Source organism: Miniopterus natalensis, chromosome X, assembly GCF_054644295.1.
Source record: "Miniopterus natalensis isolate mMinNat1 chromosome X, mMinNat1.hap1, whole genome shotgun sequence".
NCBI lineage: Eukaryota > Metazoa > Chordata > Mammalia > Chiroptera > Miniopteridae > Miniopterus > Miniopterus natalensis.
The window spans coordinates 78,671,127-78,686,468 of NC_142103.1; positions in this window are offsets into that span (position 1 = coordinate 78,671,127).

The window sequence follows — 15,342 nt, forward strand, 5'->3', positions numbered from 1 at the left end:
ACAACTTTTTATAATTTTTAGACCGTGAAACAAATTTGTGAGAAATTCATAGGACAAAGAAAGTTAGTGCTTATTAGAAGGGAATCTAAGTAGGTTTGGATATTTATTAGTGAGGAATCTAAACAAAATCTATGCTTGGGTTGTAAATTAGTAAAGGCATTACAAAGTTTGTTTATACATGGTTTTTTGACCCTGGATTGTATAACTCGAGTGATAATGCTGTCTACCAATCCTTCAGAAGCAGGGAGGGCACCTATCATGAAGATTTATTTCCTGCTTTTAGAGGGACAAAAGATAGAGAACTCTTTTTGCTCTTGCTGTTTCTCAGGTGATTTTAGTTCAAAATAATCAATATACCATTGTGGAGTATCTTGGGGCAACCTTCCCTTGGCCCTGACATCCTCAAGGTTTATCCATGTTGTAACATGTGTCAGAATTTTATTCCTTTTAGTGGCTAAATAATATTCCATTGTTCGCCTATAAATGTGCAGAAAATAGAGGAATATAATAAATTATTATTTTTATTTATATAAAAATGCCAGAGGAAATAGGCAATACTAAAAAGTGAAACACTGCAGATATAGTTAAATTCCCTTTTTATCCCCCTCCTCAATCCCATTATTTTTTCCTCCTTTCCCAAAGGTAACCACTGTGCTGAAGTTGGTGGGTTTTCTTCCATTGTATATTTTATTACATGCTTAGTTTCCAGAAACAAAATATAGCACTGTGCTTTTATGTTCACATAAATAGCATATTGTATGTGTTATTCTGAAGTTTGTTTATTTCACTCCATTGTTTTCAAGATTCATTCATGTTAGTACATGTAGCTCTTGTTCATTTAGTTTTTACTGCTTTATGCTATTTAAGCATATGCATATGACAAACTAACCATCCTCTTATTGCTGAATGTTTAGGATGTTTCCACTTTTTTGTTGCTGTTACAAATAATGCTGCCATGAACATCTTTGGAACATGTTTTCTTGAGCATAGATGTTTCCTTACGTCTAGAATATATACCCAGGATTAGAACCGCTGAGCTGCAGACCATGCACATCATCACTTTTACTAGATATTGCTAAATTGCTAATGGTATAGCAAAATATCACTTCAAATTTCAACAGTGTTTGAGAGTTCCTATTTTTCCACACTCTTGCCACCAATTGGCATCAGGCTTATTAATATTTGACAATCTGTTGGGTATTAAATGTTACCTTATTGTTCTCATTTTCATGATTTCTAGGGGAGATTAGCACCTTTTCTTATGTTTATTAGTCATTTGGGATTTCTTTGCTATTATACAAATCCTAGAACTGGTTTATATTTTAGAAGTTGAAAGGGTTCTAAAAAAAAGTAGACCTTGAAAAGCTTGCGATGGGTGTTGACCTATTCACTTTCAGCAGCATTAAATAAGAAAACTACAATTCTATGTTTCATAGCTTTCTGCCACCAGATGCCAGCACTGTACCACAGTCTTAAAGTCCTTTGTCCAGAACTTATTTTCTATAAGATTCAAGATGGTGGGTCCTAATCACAATACAACTGTGGATTTCTGGACATTTATGTAAACAATTTGTAAAAATCAAATATACTTAAGCAACTGCTATTATCTTTAGAACAAAATTTCAAAGCAACTTAAGCTCTGAGTCTAAGTATCTAAGTAAGTATTAGATTTGTTTTCCACTGTGCCAATCTTAAAATTAGATGATAAAATATTAAAAGCAAACATCCTTTGAGTAATTATGTAATAGGAACTGTGCTAAGCACTTTCCACATGTTGCCATGTAATTCTTACTACACTTGTGTGAGGGGTTAAGTAAATTGCTCACTAGTGCACAGCTAGTGAAATGTCACGGCGAGGTCTTTCAACACAAGCAGACTGGTTCCAGAGTTTGTATTCTCCACTATTATGCTACTATGGATCTTAATATATGCAATTCTGCAGTCAACCCATGTCCAAATCCCCTAGGGAGTTTGTGCTTAGAGGTAAAAATAAACTTGAGCTAATAAGGGGGAATTCTTTCTAAAACTGTCTCCTTGTGGTATTGACACATCTGTTTATTTCTGAGATCAGCTATATCTTCTAATAACAAGCCTTTAAAAAAATGTTCCTCCTTTCAAAATCAGTTTCTGAAAAAAATAACCAATTTTTTTTTTTTTCACTTTGCCTCTTTGCAAACTTCCTATGAATTTTACAGTATACAGGAAGAAAACACTTGTTTGCTAATGCTGCATGTGCCAGTGTAGTTTCCAGCAACTCTGTTCCCTTCTAACTCCCAAAATACTTCAACTTCATTTCTATTTTCTTACTGGAGGTGGGTACTCAGCTTATAATCATCTTTGCTAATTTTCACTAGTGATTGGGCTTCTTTTAGAAAGTTTGTGCTGCTGTGTAGAGGGAGGTAAATTAATGTTCCCTCTACCATTCTGAGTTCTTGGCTGAGACCTCTATAATAAAAGACAGATTAACAAGAAAAAAGCAAACAAAAATTTATCAATATGTAAACTTCATGTATACATGGGGGATACCCAGAAAAAATGAGTAACTCCTTGAGGTGGCTTAGAATTCAGGCTTAAATCCATCTTTAACTAAATACAAAAGGAAAGAAAGGCAGGGAAAGGAGACCAGTTTTGGGTGTGTGACCGAGAAAAACACAGTAAGCAGAGGTAACGTTTAAGTCCATGCAGATTTAAGTCCAAGCCTTCTCTATTGATGAGTCTCGTGTGATTTAGAGTTATCCTTCTCTTCCAGGTACAGAGAGGGAGACATCCTTACAAATGGAGATTTCCTTTATAAATGTAAATGCCCCTTAAGGAAGAGTAACTTCTCTATTTTCAGAGTTTTTCATGTGTCAAAGTAATTAGCTCAAATTAATCCTTATGCCAAAGAGGCATACTTTGAGGTGGCTTATTCTGCTCCCCTTCAGCTGTACTTTGGCAGAATGGTGATACTACTTCTCACAGTGAAACTGAAATTTGCCAGGAAAGTCCTCTTGGGCATCACTGCAAACATTCTTGGCTCTACTACTTGTTCTAGTTACTGCCATGGTGGCCAGTTCTGACCAGGCTTTCGCTAGAGGCCACCAGACATCCCCTGGCCCTAAGCCCACACTAAGTCCTTGCTTTCTGCTCTGGGGCTTTTCTGGCTCTGATTCATATTTTACAAGAGACTTAATACCAGTAGGATGTCCTTCGATCACAGGAAGATAGGAACTAATGGGCAAATGCTTCCCTCTTTTCTTCCCTAGACAGATAATTCTTAGACACATTTTCTAAGGTTCCTCAGAAGGTCCTGAGGATCAGTCATCAGTCACCCATTGAGTCACTACTGAGTCAGTAGTAGTGGCCAACTTGATAACATATCCTTATATTGAATTTCCCTCCTTCCATTCCATCACCTCTGCTCCTTCACTCCTATTCCTGAGTGGTATTTCCAGATAAACTGCCATGAGAACCCATGACCAAATACCACTAGGAATATACTTTCAATAATAATTTTAAAAGACAGGTTTGTTTAGCTTGCAGAGACAAGGGAGAAAACACTCCAGGAGCATCTTGGTAAGAGGGACTTCTTATAGGATGTGGGCTTGTGCTGGATGATCCTAAGGAGGATTTAACAAAGTGGAGACCCGTTCTGATTTGGATGTCATCAGGAAGCAAGGGCAATTCAATTGTTGGTTATTTTTCATAAATTTTATTTAGGGATAGGGGGATTAAAGTGGGGCTAGGGTTGTCATTAATAAGAAGCATCAGTCATTCATGTGAATCAGAAAAAGGATGTTAAGTCATGATGTGTGCATGTGTGTATATGTAAGTGTGTTGTAGAGCAGCCTTGTCCCTGTCACATTCCAAATACGTGGCTACAGAGTACTTGTCTTGACATTCTTTGTATTCTGTGAGCATTGTTTATATTTAGTTAGGAACATTATGGTCTAGCCATTAGCAGGTGGTTTTTCACTTTCTCATTACCTACTTATAAACCTTAGCCCAGGCCCCTCCAAGTCAGAGCCTGAGAAAATATAAAACAGGCATTAAGGTGGGACTAGTTCCCTTTCTAATCAAGCAATCCTGCTTTTCTCTTGGGCCTGGTCTGCCTTTGCACATGTTATTTTTTCTGAGAATGCCCTTTTCTTGTGCCTAGTGAAAGGCCACCTATTCTTCAATATTTAGCCTAGACATTCTTTGATCCATGCTGCCCTACTGGATTCCACCCTATGCCCAGAAAATGCTGTGTCTACCAATCTGATTGCACTTTTCACATTGTTTTGCAATTTGGCATTCTGTAACAAGGCATGAGAGACAAAGCTGTTTAAGATCAGAGTATACATCTAGATCATCTTTATATTACAATTAAATTGGAAAATCATCTAAACAAATATTCATCCAAATAAGCATTTAATATTCACGAGGCACTAGATATGGTTCCAGGAATCTGACTACAAGCTAAACTGTTTGGTCAGAAATCCTGTAAGTAATGAAAACATCAGATTTAAATTTGGTAGCCTGATAGTCCAGAACATCTACCACTTGCCCACAAGGTACAATTCTTAGGCAAATTCTTCTATGCTTTCCTTATAGGATTATTCTGTATCACTTAAGCTGGTCAGCCTATTGTCCCTTCAGCATATTTGTTACCTTTTCATCTCAGTACTGTGCTTACAATATACCCTTCATGGAGAAAGAAGGCATTTTCATATCTTTCTGCCTTTTACCTTCTCTAAACGTAACAGGTTAGTGCCATGCAGGTAGCAGATATGAAAGAATGTTTTCTAAGTGCTAAGGAGAAATAGAATCATCTGATCCCAACTCTCAACTGTTGGGACACTTACCCCTCACTTTTTACTCCTCATTGTCCAGGCACTGTATTTTCTGAAATATGGGACAATATAATCTCTGCATGTGAAGTGATAATCTCTCTGTGAGCTTCATGTCTCTGCTCAGTGGAGTTATGAGGCACCAAGTTTCTTGTTCAGTGAGAGACCTAGAAGTCCCTTGAGAAATAACTCCTCAGAACAAACTGGATTGTCTTAAATATCCTTTTGAAGAACTACACCCCTGACTTGAATTATTGGAATAATTCTGAATATTAACATGTCTTGCCACTCAGCCAGTCCTCCAGCCCCAACTGACCAATTCCTGAATCCTGAGGTTGAAAAGGCTTCAGGTAAAAAAGGGGTGAACAGTCACATTGAAGTGCCTTGGACTCAGGACTTAAAACAATGCAAAGTAACATTTAAAATGCAAAGGTGAGAGGAGAGAAATTGTCTTTACTTCTGAGGAAAATATAACCCAAGTACGGTGGGGCAGAGACACTGTATAACCCAGTGAATTACCCCATTAAGTTCTTTCAAGGGATGGTAATACCAGGGCCTTCACCAATGATGGTAGGTTTTTATAATCTGAAAAACATTGCCTCTTAAGGGCATGAGCAGACAGACATCTCAGCTACAGGGAAGCACAGCAGGAAGAAAGAGAAATGGCTGATGTCATGGAGTGGCAAAGAGAAATATATTTCGCAGGTGAGGTGTCCCTGAAGACTCCCAGAACAGTGCCTCCCTCCTTTCCTCAACCTCTGCCCAAGCCTAAAGATCCTCTTTTAGCAGGCATGGGGGAAAGATTTGGAGAAATATTGCTGATGATTGTGACTTGTACAATTCTATATTTAAATAGGATCCTCAGGAATCAGGACAGGTCATTTGAAAACAGAATCTGCCTTCGGGGTTCCTGTTGGGGTGTAAAACATAGCTTCATATATTAATGTTTTCTGAATCATATTAGATGCAGGAAAACATAATGTCCCAAAACACAATGCCCTGAGCTTCTCTTGTCTTTTTATATTCATATTAGCAGAGAGTTCAGCCTTTCTCTCTAGGTTCGCTTTTTTGTAATAACCCCAAGAACAGTGGTTTAATTAGTTCTAATGATCAACCTTATTGTTATACCTTGAATAAGAGAAAAACAAAGAACCTGCTTGGGACTCTAAAAGGTACCACTTGTCTTACCATGGAATTCAGTTCTGTCTCTATCAAGTGACCTTTGGTGATTGAACTGCTGTTCTTGATCTGTTGGTATTACCTCCCATGTTACCCATAATTATAGACCATCCCAGACTTGCCTGGGTCTCCAAATTATAGTTCTTTATAATGTTTGTTATTTAGCATCTCCACTCATAAGCACATCCTTGGATCAAATTCCACAACCAGAAGGAGTTTTGAGGCAGAACCTTCAATTAGCCTTTTCATAAATCCATAACCATATTTCCTTTCAGCATTGTATGTCCTGCATAGATGCCACCATCCCAGTTCAGTCTCTTTTTGCTTGCCTAAAGATTTTATCATGGAGGCATGGCTACCTTTTCTATCATCAGGTCATAGCCAGAGACACCTCTAACCACCAAATAGGTTTCAATAATTTTGAGTCTCAGGAAATAGTTTGTGGTCTCAACCTCTTCCCTCATTGAAGGTTCCTAGCAAATTTTTCTATGGATTTCTCAGAAAACATCAAGTTTTATAATTAATGAAAATGGACAGGAGTTGAGGTATGACTGGGTGATTCTACCCCAACTATCAAGAGAACTAGAGCTCCAAATCTTCTTTCCAGAACAACAAGTTTCTATCTGCCTTGCTATTATGCAGCCAGAAGGGAACATTTAATTTATTCCCTATAAAACAAGGAGGGTCTGCTCCAAGGCAATTTAATGTCTCCATTGCTATACTTAGAGAAATAATTTCTCCATTGCTATTCTTAGAGAAATAATTTCTTATAAATTATCAGGAAAAAATTCACCTTATTAAATACCCCACAAAATGTTCCTTTATTTTTTATGTAGAATGTAAAGGGGCCCTGGGAAGTTTACCAATTAATTCACTTTTGTGGTCATTGGAGTTGTTTGTTACAGGCTGCCCACTGTCCAGACACATGGTAGGATCGAAATTCCTGTCCATTTGTGCGTAGGTGGGACCATGTGACCCATTTTGGCCAATAAATTATGAGTTCTTATTAGTGTGAAATCCACTAGAGCTCTCCTTCTACTATAGCTACTGGCAATGCTCCAAATGGTAGCTTCTCTCTTGAATTTGAGGACAAAATAGAATAGAACCACAGCCAATACATGAAGAAGATGTAATGTGATTGAGCAATGAAACTTTGCTATTTCTATCATGGTCCTGATAGGTTCGGTTGTCATGGCAACCATGGAGGTGTGTTGTTTGGATCTCCCTTTAATAAAGAATTTGCTGATAAACTGTGAGGTGAGGGGTGCAGCTAACTGAAAGCCTCCAGCTGCAGCACCTTTAGGATCCATTGCAGCCTTTGAGCCAAGGTCACGCTCTTTTAGATAGCCCCAGACCGTGACTGAGCATGGTGGAGACATATTAGGACTTGGCTATTTCTTCCCAATGTGCGACTCTGCTAGAGGACAATCTTTGCTTCAGTGCTCTCCGTTATGTCGGTCAGACTTGTCATGCCTGCATTGTATTCTGAGGCTCTGCCTGCCGGATTCAGCTTCCTTCCTTCTTTCCTTTCACAGGAGTCTTAGTGGCATCAGGATCCGAAGTCTTTCTATGTCTAATCCTGCCTTCTCCCCATTTATCTTTCACAAACATTACTCCCCAACACACATCTTTTACTCTGAACTCATTCTCAGTGTCTTCGTACCAGAGGACCTAAATTAATACCATTATGCTGTGGTAAAAGCCATCTGTTTTGTATACATAGTGATTAGGGCACAAGCACATGTACTATAGCATAGAGGATGCTAAGGCAAGGAAACTACTGGAAATGGGCAGGGATGAAGCAATATCCTTTAGGGATAACTGACAGTTACATTTAAACCATCCATGCCTAAAACTAGCAGAGTCATTTGAGAAGACTAAAATGGTTGGTTAGATAGTTGCCTTGTTCCTGAATGGGTTTCCCCCTTTATTTGAAGGGGATTGCTCCAGCTTTTCTCATCAAGGTCAAACCCAACCTCTGTTCATTTAATTATCAGTGCACGTACTGTCTGTGGGCTGAAATGTGTGGGTGTTCACCACTTTCCCCTAACCCAAAGTAAGAAGAATAATCATTTTCACAGTTAAAACAGAAAATTGACTCATAAGAATAAAGGATTAAAGCTCCTACTCTGAAAGTTTCCTATTTCAAAAAGCATACTGTGGACACATGTTTCTTAATAATGAGAAGAATCATTTGTTTCCTCCACTCCTGAATGGTTATTATTTAGCTGGGAATGAGACCACAAAATAGGTCAAAAGGACATAATCTGCAGCATCTGCACATGGTGATAAAAACAATATGCTTTGGGTTTTTATAATCATTTTAGGTAGCTACTGTCTCAAGTATGATATGCCCTACAGGTTGTCCTTACTGACACTGAACCAGAAGTTATGGCCCCATGTTTAAGTGTTCCACAATTACCTTCCTCAGGATGTTAATTATCAACTTGGATTTCTCTCCTGTATGACTCAGTGGGCTATAATAGCCCTGATGGTAAATACCTATGGCAGGGCTGCAAAGCAATCATCTCCATAAAGAGGCACTGGATCACTAAGACAGAAATGGTCCCATAAATCCTAGTGCCTGACAGGTCTCAGGGAGGTACTCCCTCCAGCTAAGTGAAGTCATTTGGCAGATTCAGCACAATCTGCTTTACTGAACCAGCATTATATTGCTTTACCACAGCTGACTTATCTGTAGGAGAATATGTTTTGGAAAGAATGACTTTCCCTTGAATTCTACTTCTCTTATTCATTCACTGTTTAGTGTTTCAGTTGTGTCTTTCAGAAAACAGAAACTGAGATGGAATAAAAAGTGCAAGTCCTTGAATAACGTTGTTTTGTTTAACGTCGTTTCATTATAACATTGATGAGATGCTATAGGAACTTAACTCTTGCTTATATCAATTAGCCTATGATAAAATTGATTTTGTTATGTCATTTTGCTTAAAGTCACAGAATTTATTGATGATGTTAAGTGAGGACTTACTGTAGTTTATTGGAGGAATAAATGTCCATAAAAGATAAGACAGAGAAAGCAGGGTTGGGTAGGATGTTAAGCTGATTTCTGGGGACTGAGAAACAGGACTGGGCAGAAGAACTTCAGACCATGATGCATGTATGGCAAAGTTTTGGCCAACCCAGTTGGGACCTCCAGAGCAAAGGTAGCTTATTAAAGGAACCTCACATTGGATGGAAATGACCAGGCTCTAGTGCCTCTGCCATGCTCATTTAGAAGCTGGGGCTTCCTGGGAAGCATGGTTATTGCTCAAAAGAAGGAAAGTGTCAGTTAACTTCAGTTCTCACAGCTGAATGACATCCATCAAAGGGAGATCTAAGTGATGCACCTCCATGATTTTTTACATTGAGTGTTATCTTTTTGTGAGTGCAAAATGTATTCATTTTTAGGCTACCCTTAGGGATACTTAATGCAAAAATGATGATAGGGTGGTAAATATGACTTCACAGAGCCTTAAGGTCAGGAATTGAGATAAATGACAATTGGGGGAAGCCTAGTGCTTTAGGATCCTCTGTGGCTCTACCACTACGAGTTGGGTAACCTTTCACAAGTCATTTCTTAACTTCTCTGAGCCTTGGTCTCCTTATAAATGAAATAGAAACATCTATATTGAGATATAATTGTGAAGGTTAAATTTCAATTTAAAAAATTCTCTTTGTAAAGCACGTGCCATAATTTTTTAGTGCATCCTTTCTATTTTTTAGGTGAAAGTTCACCTTTAAATTAAGCCCAATTAGCCTGATTAAGGCCAGTTTGGGAGCTGGTGGTTCAAGAAGAGAAATGCCTGATAATTTCAGGGTTATTAAGATCAGATGTTTTAATAAGTATTCACATGTTGGGTTTCTTTCACTTGCAACCAAAAATTAGATAAGGCACAAGAGGAATTTATTGGCTTATGTAAGCAATCTGTAAGGCCAGAGTTAATAATGGATTCAGAAATAATTAGAACCAGGGATTGAAATGTCAGAGAATCCTCACTCTTCACCTTCCTTCTCTACTTCTTTGTTTCTGCTTTATTCTCTCAGGATATCTTTCTTTCCAAGGCAAAAAAATCAAGGGCTAATTTCCAAAGTGTACAAAGAACTCATACTACTCAGCAAGAGGAAGACAAACAACCCAATTAAGAAAAGCGCAAAGGACCTAAATAGACACTTCTCCAAAGAGGACATACAGATGGCCAAGAGACACATGAGAAAATGCTCAACGTCGCTAATCATCAGAGAGATGCAAATTAAAACCACAATGAGGTATCATTTCACATCTGTCAGAATGGCTGCCATCAACAAATCAACAAAAAACATGTGCTGGTGAGGGTGTGGAGAAAGGGGAACCCTAGTACACTGCTGGTGGGAATGCAGACTGGTGCAACTGCTATGGAAAACAATATGGAGGTTCCTCAAAAAATTAAAAATAGAGCTGCCATCTGACCCAGTGATTGCACTCCCAGGAATGTATCCTAAGAACCCTGAAACACTCATCAGAAAGAATATATGCACCCCGATGTTTATAGCAGCACAGTTTACAATAGCTAAGATCTGGAAACAGCCCAAGTGCCCATCAGTAGATAAGTGGATAAAAAAGCTGTGGGACATTCACACCATGGAATACTACGCAGCTGTAAAGAAGAAGAATCTCGTACCCTTTGGGACAGTATGGATGGACCTGGAGAATATTATGCTAAGTGAAATAAGCCAGGCAGAGAAAGAGAAATATCACATGATCTCACTTATACATGGAATCTAAAGAACTTAATAAACTGATGAACAGAATAGATTCAGTGACATGGAAGCATAGATGAGACTGACGAATGTCAGAGGGATGGAGGAGGCGGGTGGGTGGAGGGGGAGAGAGTAACCAAAGAATTTATATGCATATATGCACAACCCAAGGACACGGACAATGGTGGGAAGAGGGACTGGGGAGGGGGAAGGGACGGAGTGGAACAGGTCATTGGGGAGAAAAAGGGACATCTGTAATATTTTAAACAAAAAATAAAAATAAAAAAATAAAAAATGGCTCATATTTCTCTGTTGGTGAAGCTGGAAAGATGTATTTATGTGAATCATGGTACTGCTAGTGTGTTGTATTTCCTTAATTCTAATTTAGAGAATCCTGTTAAGAGCAATTCCCACCCAAATCAGATAGAGTGAGGGAAGGTAGAGCACTTTATCAAGAGAATGGTTTACCAAAGCCACTTCCTTGAAGGCCAGCACACTCCAACTGGAGATCACCATTATACCAGACTGAAGATGAAGCAGGCATAACTTCTGCATCATTGGTCATCTTTTCCTTTTTCCAGTCTAACCTTTAACAGTGAGCTGTATAATTAATGGTGGTGAGGCATACAGTTGGACTAGAAGCTATTATATGATTAAGAATAGTCATATTGTCTTTAAAAAAAGAAATTAAAAAAAATTCTTTCTACACATATTTTTGTTCCCATAAATTTACTCCATTTAACGGAAAGGATGAGGCTCAACTATCTGGTGGTATCCTAGGTTGGATTACCCAAGAAGCAGACAGTGAGGCAAGGATTTTTTTGTTTTTGGGATGATCACAGTGGTCACAGGTAGGGGAGTGGAGAAGTAAGATGGAGATGGCCTGGAAACCAACAAAGTGTACATTAATGACCAGGTTACTTACCTGTGAGCAGCTGGGTTTCAGTTATGTTAGGAATCTCTGTAAGATGGTGTTCTATATTAAGGGGCAAGGAGACTGCAGTGTTAAACAACTCTGTCTGTCACTGAAGGAGGGCTACTTCTGGGGATGTTTACTCCTTGGTACTTCTGGAGGTGTGGGTTTCAGCAGCTGGAGAAAGTTCTTAGGCACAGAGTTACAGGTTCCTTCAGTTGTAGCTGTTGGGTTGGCATGTACTAGAATAGTGAATATATCATTTTTCTATTGTCACATAAATTATCCCCACATTTTGTGAGACATTAAATGTCCATTTTTTTTTTCAGTTTTATTAAGATATAACTGACATATAGCTCTGTATAAGTTTAAGATATATAAAATGATGGCTTCATTTACGTATATTGTGAAATAATTACCACAATAAGTTAAATTCATCATCTCATATAAATATGGAAAATATATATTTTTTCTTGGGCGAGAACTTCTAGGATTTACTTAACAACTTTCAAATATACTGTACAGTACAGCAATGTTAACTATAGTGATCATATTGTATATTACATCCCCAGTACTTATTTATTTATTTTTTAATCCTCATCTGAGAATATTTTTCCATTGCTTTTCAGAGAGTGGAAGAGGGGGAAGAGAGAGAGAGAACAAAACATCAATGTGAGAGAGACACATTGATTGGTTGCTTCCAGCACACACCCTAACCAGGGCTGGGATGGAGCCTGCAACCAAGGTACATGCCCTTGGCTAGAATCAAACCCAGGACCCTTCAGTACGTGGGCCAACACTCTAACCACTGAGCCAAACTGGCTAGGGTGCACTTATTTATCTTATAACTGGGAGTTTGTACCTTTTGACCACTTTCATTCAGCTTCCCAACCCCTGACTCTGATAATTACAAATCTGATCTCTTTTCTAAGTGTTTTTTTTAAGATTCCACATTTAAGTAAAATCATACAGTATTTGTCTTTCTCTGTCTGACCTATTAGATTTAGCACAATGCCTTTGAGTTCTATCCATGTTGTCATCAATGGCAAGAATTCCTTCTTTTTTATAGCTAAATGACATTCTGGTGTGTGTGTGTGTGTGTGTGTGTGTCACACTTTATCTGTTCATCTGTTATGGGCGCTTAAATTGTTAACATATCTTAGATATTGTAAATAATGCTGCAGTGAACATGGGGCTGCAAATATCCCTTGGAAACAGTGATTTTGTTTCCTTTAGATATATACCCAGAAGTTGAATTGCTGGATCGTATTGCAGTTCTATTTTTCGTTTTTGGAGGAAACTCCATACTGTTCTCCATAGTGGCTGTACAAATTTACAATTTGATAAACAGGCACAAAAGTTCCCTTTTATCCATACCCTCACATTTGTTTTCTCTTTTTGATGATAACCATTCTAAGAGGTGTGAGGTAATATGTCCTTGTGGTTTTGATTTGTATTTCCCTAATGGTTAGTGATGTTGAGCACTTTTTAATTTACCCGATGGACATTTGTATATCTTTTTTTTTAATTTTATTTTTGTTTAAAATATTACAGATGTTCCTTTTTCTCCCCAATGACCCATTCCACCTGTCCTATCCCTCTCCCCAGTCCCTCTCCCCACCATTGTCCGTGTCCTTGGGTTGTGCATATATGCATATAAATTCTTTGGTTACTCTCTCCCCCTCCACCCACACACTCTCCTCTATCCCTCTGACATTCGTCAGTCTCATCTATACTTCCATGTCATTGAATCTATTCTGTTCATCTGTTTATTAAATTCTTTAGATTCCACATATAAGCAAAATCATGTGATGTTTGTGATTCTCTGCCTGGCTTATTTCACTTAGCATAATATTCTCCAGGTCCATCTATACTGTCCCAAAGGGTAAGAGATTCTTCTTTATAGCTGCGTAGTATTCCATGGTGTAAATGTCCCACAGCTTTTTTATCCACTCAGCTACTGATGGGCACTTGGGCTGTTTCCAGATCTTAGCTATTGTAAACTGTGCTGCTATGAACATAGGGTTACATATATTCTTTCTGATTAGTGTTTCAGGATTCTTAGGATACATTCCTAGAAGTGGAATCACTGGGTCAAATGGCAGTTCCATTTTTAATTTTTTGAGGAATCTCCATACTGTTTTCCATAACGGTTGCACCAGTCTACATTCTCACCAGCAGTGTACTCGGGTTCCCCTTTCTCCACACCCTCGCCAGCACATGTTGTTTGTTGATTTGTTGATGGAGCCATTCTGACAGGTGTGAAGTGATACCTCATTGTGGTTTTAATTTGCATCTCTCTGATGATCAGCAATGTTGAGCATTTTCTCATGTGTTTCTTGGCCATCTGTATGTCCTCTTTGGAGAAGTGTCTATTCAGGTCCTTTGCCCATTTCTAAATTGGGTTGTTTGTCTTCCTCTTGCTGAGTAGTATGAGTTCTTTGTACACTTTGGAAATTAGCCCCTTATCAGATACACCCTTGGCAAATATGTTTTCCCAGACCATGGGGTTGCTTTGTATTTTGAAGCTGTTTTCTTTTGCTGTGCAGAAGCTTTTTAGTTTGATGTAGTCCCGTATGTTTATTGTTTCTTTGTTTCTCTTGCCCTAGGAGATGTATCAGTGAAAAGTCCACTACGTGGGATGTCTGTGACTTTACTGCCTATGTTTTCTTCCAGGATTTTTATGATTTTGTGACTTACATTTAAGTCTTTTATCCATTTTGAGTTTATTTTTGTGTATGGTGAAAGTTGCTGGTCTAGTTTCATTTTTTTGGACGTATCTGTCCAATTTTCCCAGCACCACTTATTGAAGAGACTGTCTTTACTCCATTGGGTGCTCTTGCCTCCTTTGTCAAATATTAACTGACCATAATGGCGTGGGTCTATTTCTTGGGTCTATGTTCTGTTCTATTGATCTACATGCCTGTTGTTGTACCAATACCAGGCCATTTTGATTACAATGGCTTTGTAATACAGTTTGAAATCCGATAATGTGATCCCTCCCACTCTGTTCTTTTTTCCTCGACATGGCTGCAGCTATTTGGGGTTTTTCTTGGTACCATATAAATTTTCGAAATGTTTGTTTCGAAATGCTGTTGGTATTTCAATAGAAATTGCATTGAATTTATAAATTGCTTTGGGTAGTATGGACATTTTAATGATATTAATTCTTCCGATCCATGAGCATGCTATATTCTTTCACTTTTTTAAATCTTCCTCTATTTCTTTTTTCAGTGTCCCATAGTTTTCTGAGTACAGGTCTTTTACATCCTTGGTTAAGTTTATTCCTAGGTATCTTATTTTTTTAGTTGCAATGGTAAATGGGATTTTTTTTTAGTTTCTCTCTCTGAATGTTCAGTGCTCATGTATAACAATGCCATTGATTTCCAGATGTTGATTTTGTATCCAGCTACCTTCCAAATTTGTTTATCAAATCTAGTAGTACTTTGATAGAGCCTTTAGGGTTTTCTATGTACAATATCATGTCATCTGCAAATAATGACAGTTTTACTTCCTCCTTTCCAATTTGGATACCTTTTATGTTTTCTTCCTGTCTGACGGCTGTGGCTAGGACTTCCAGTACTATGTTGAATAAGAGTGGTGAAAGTGGACACCCATGTATTTTTTCTGTTTTTACTGGAAATGCTTTAGTTTTTGCCCATTGAGTATGATGTTGGCTGTACATCTGTCATATATGGCCTT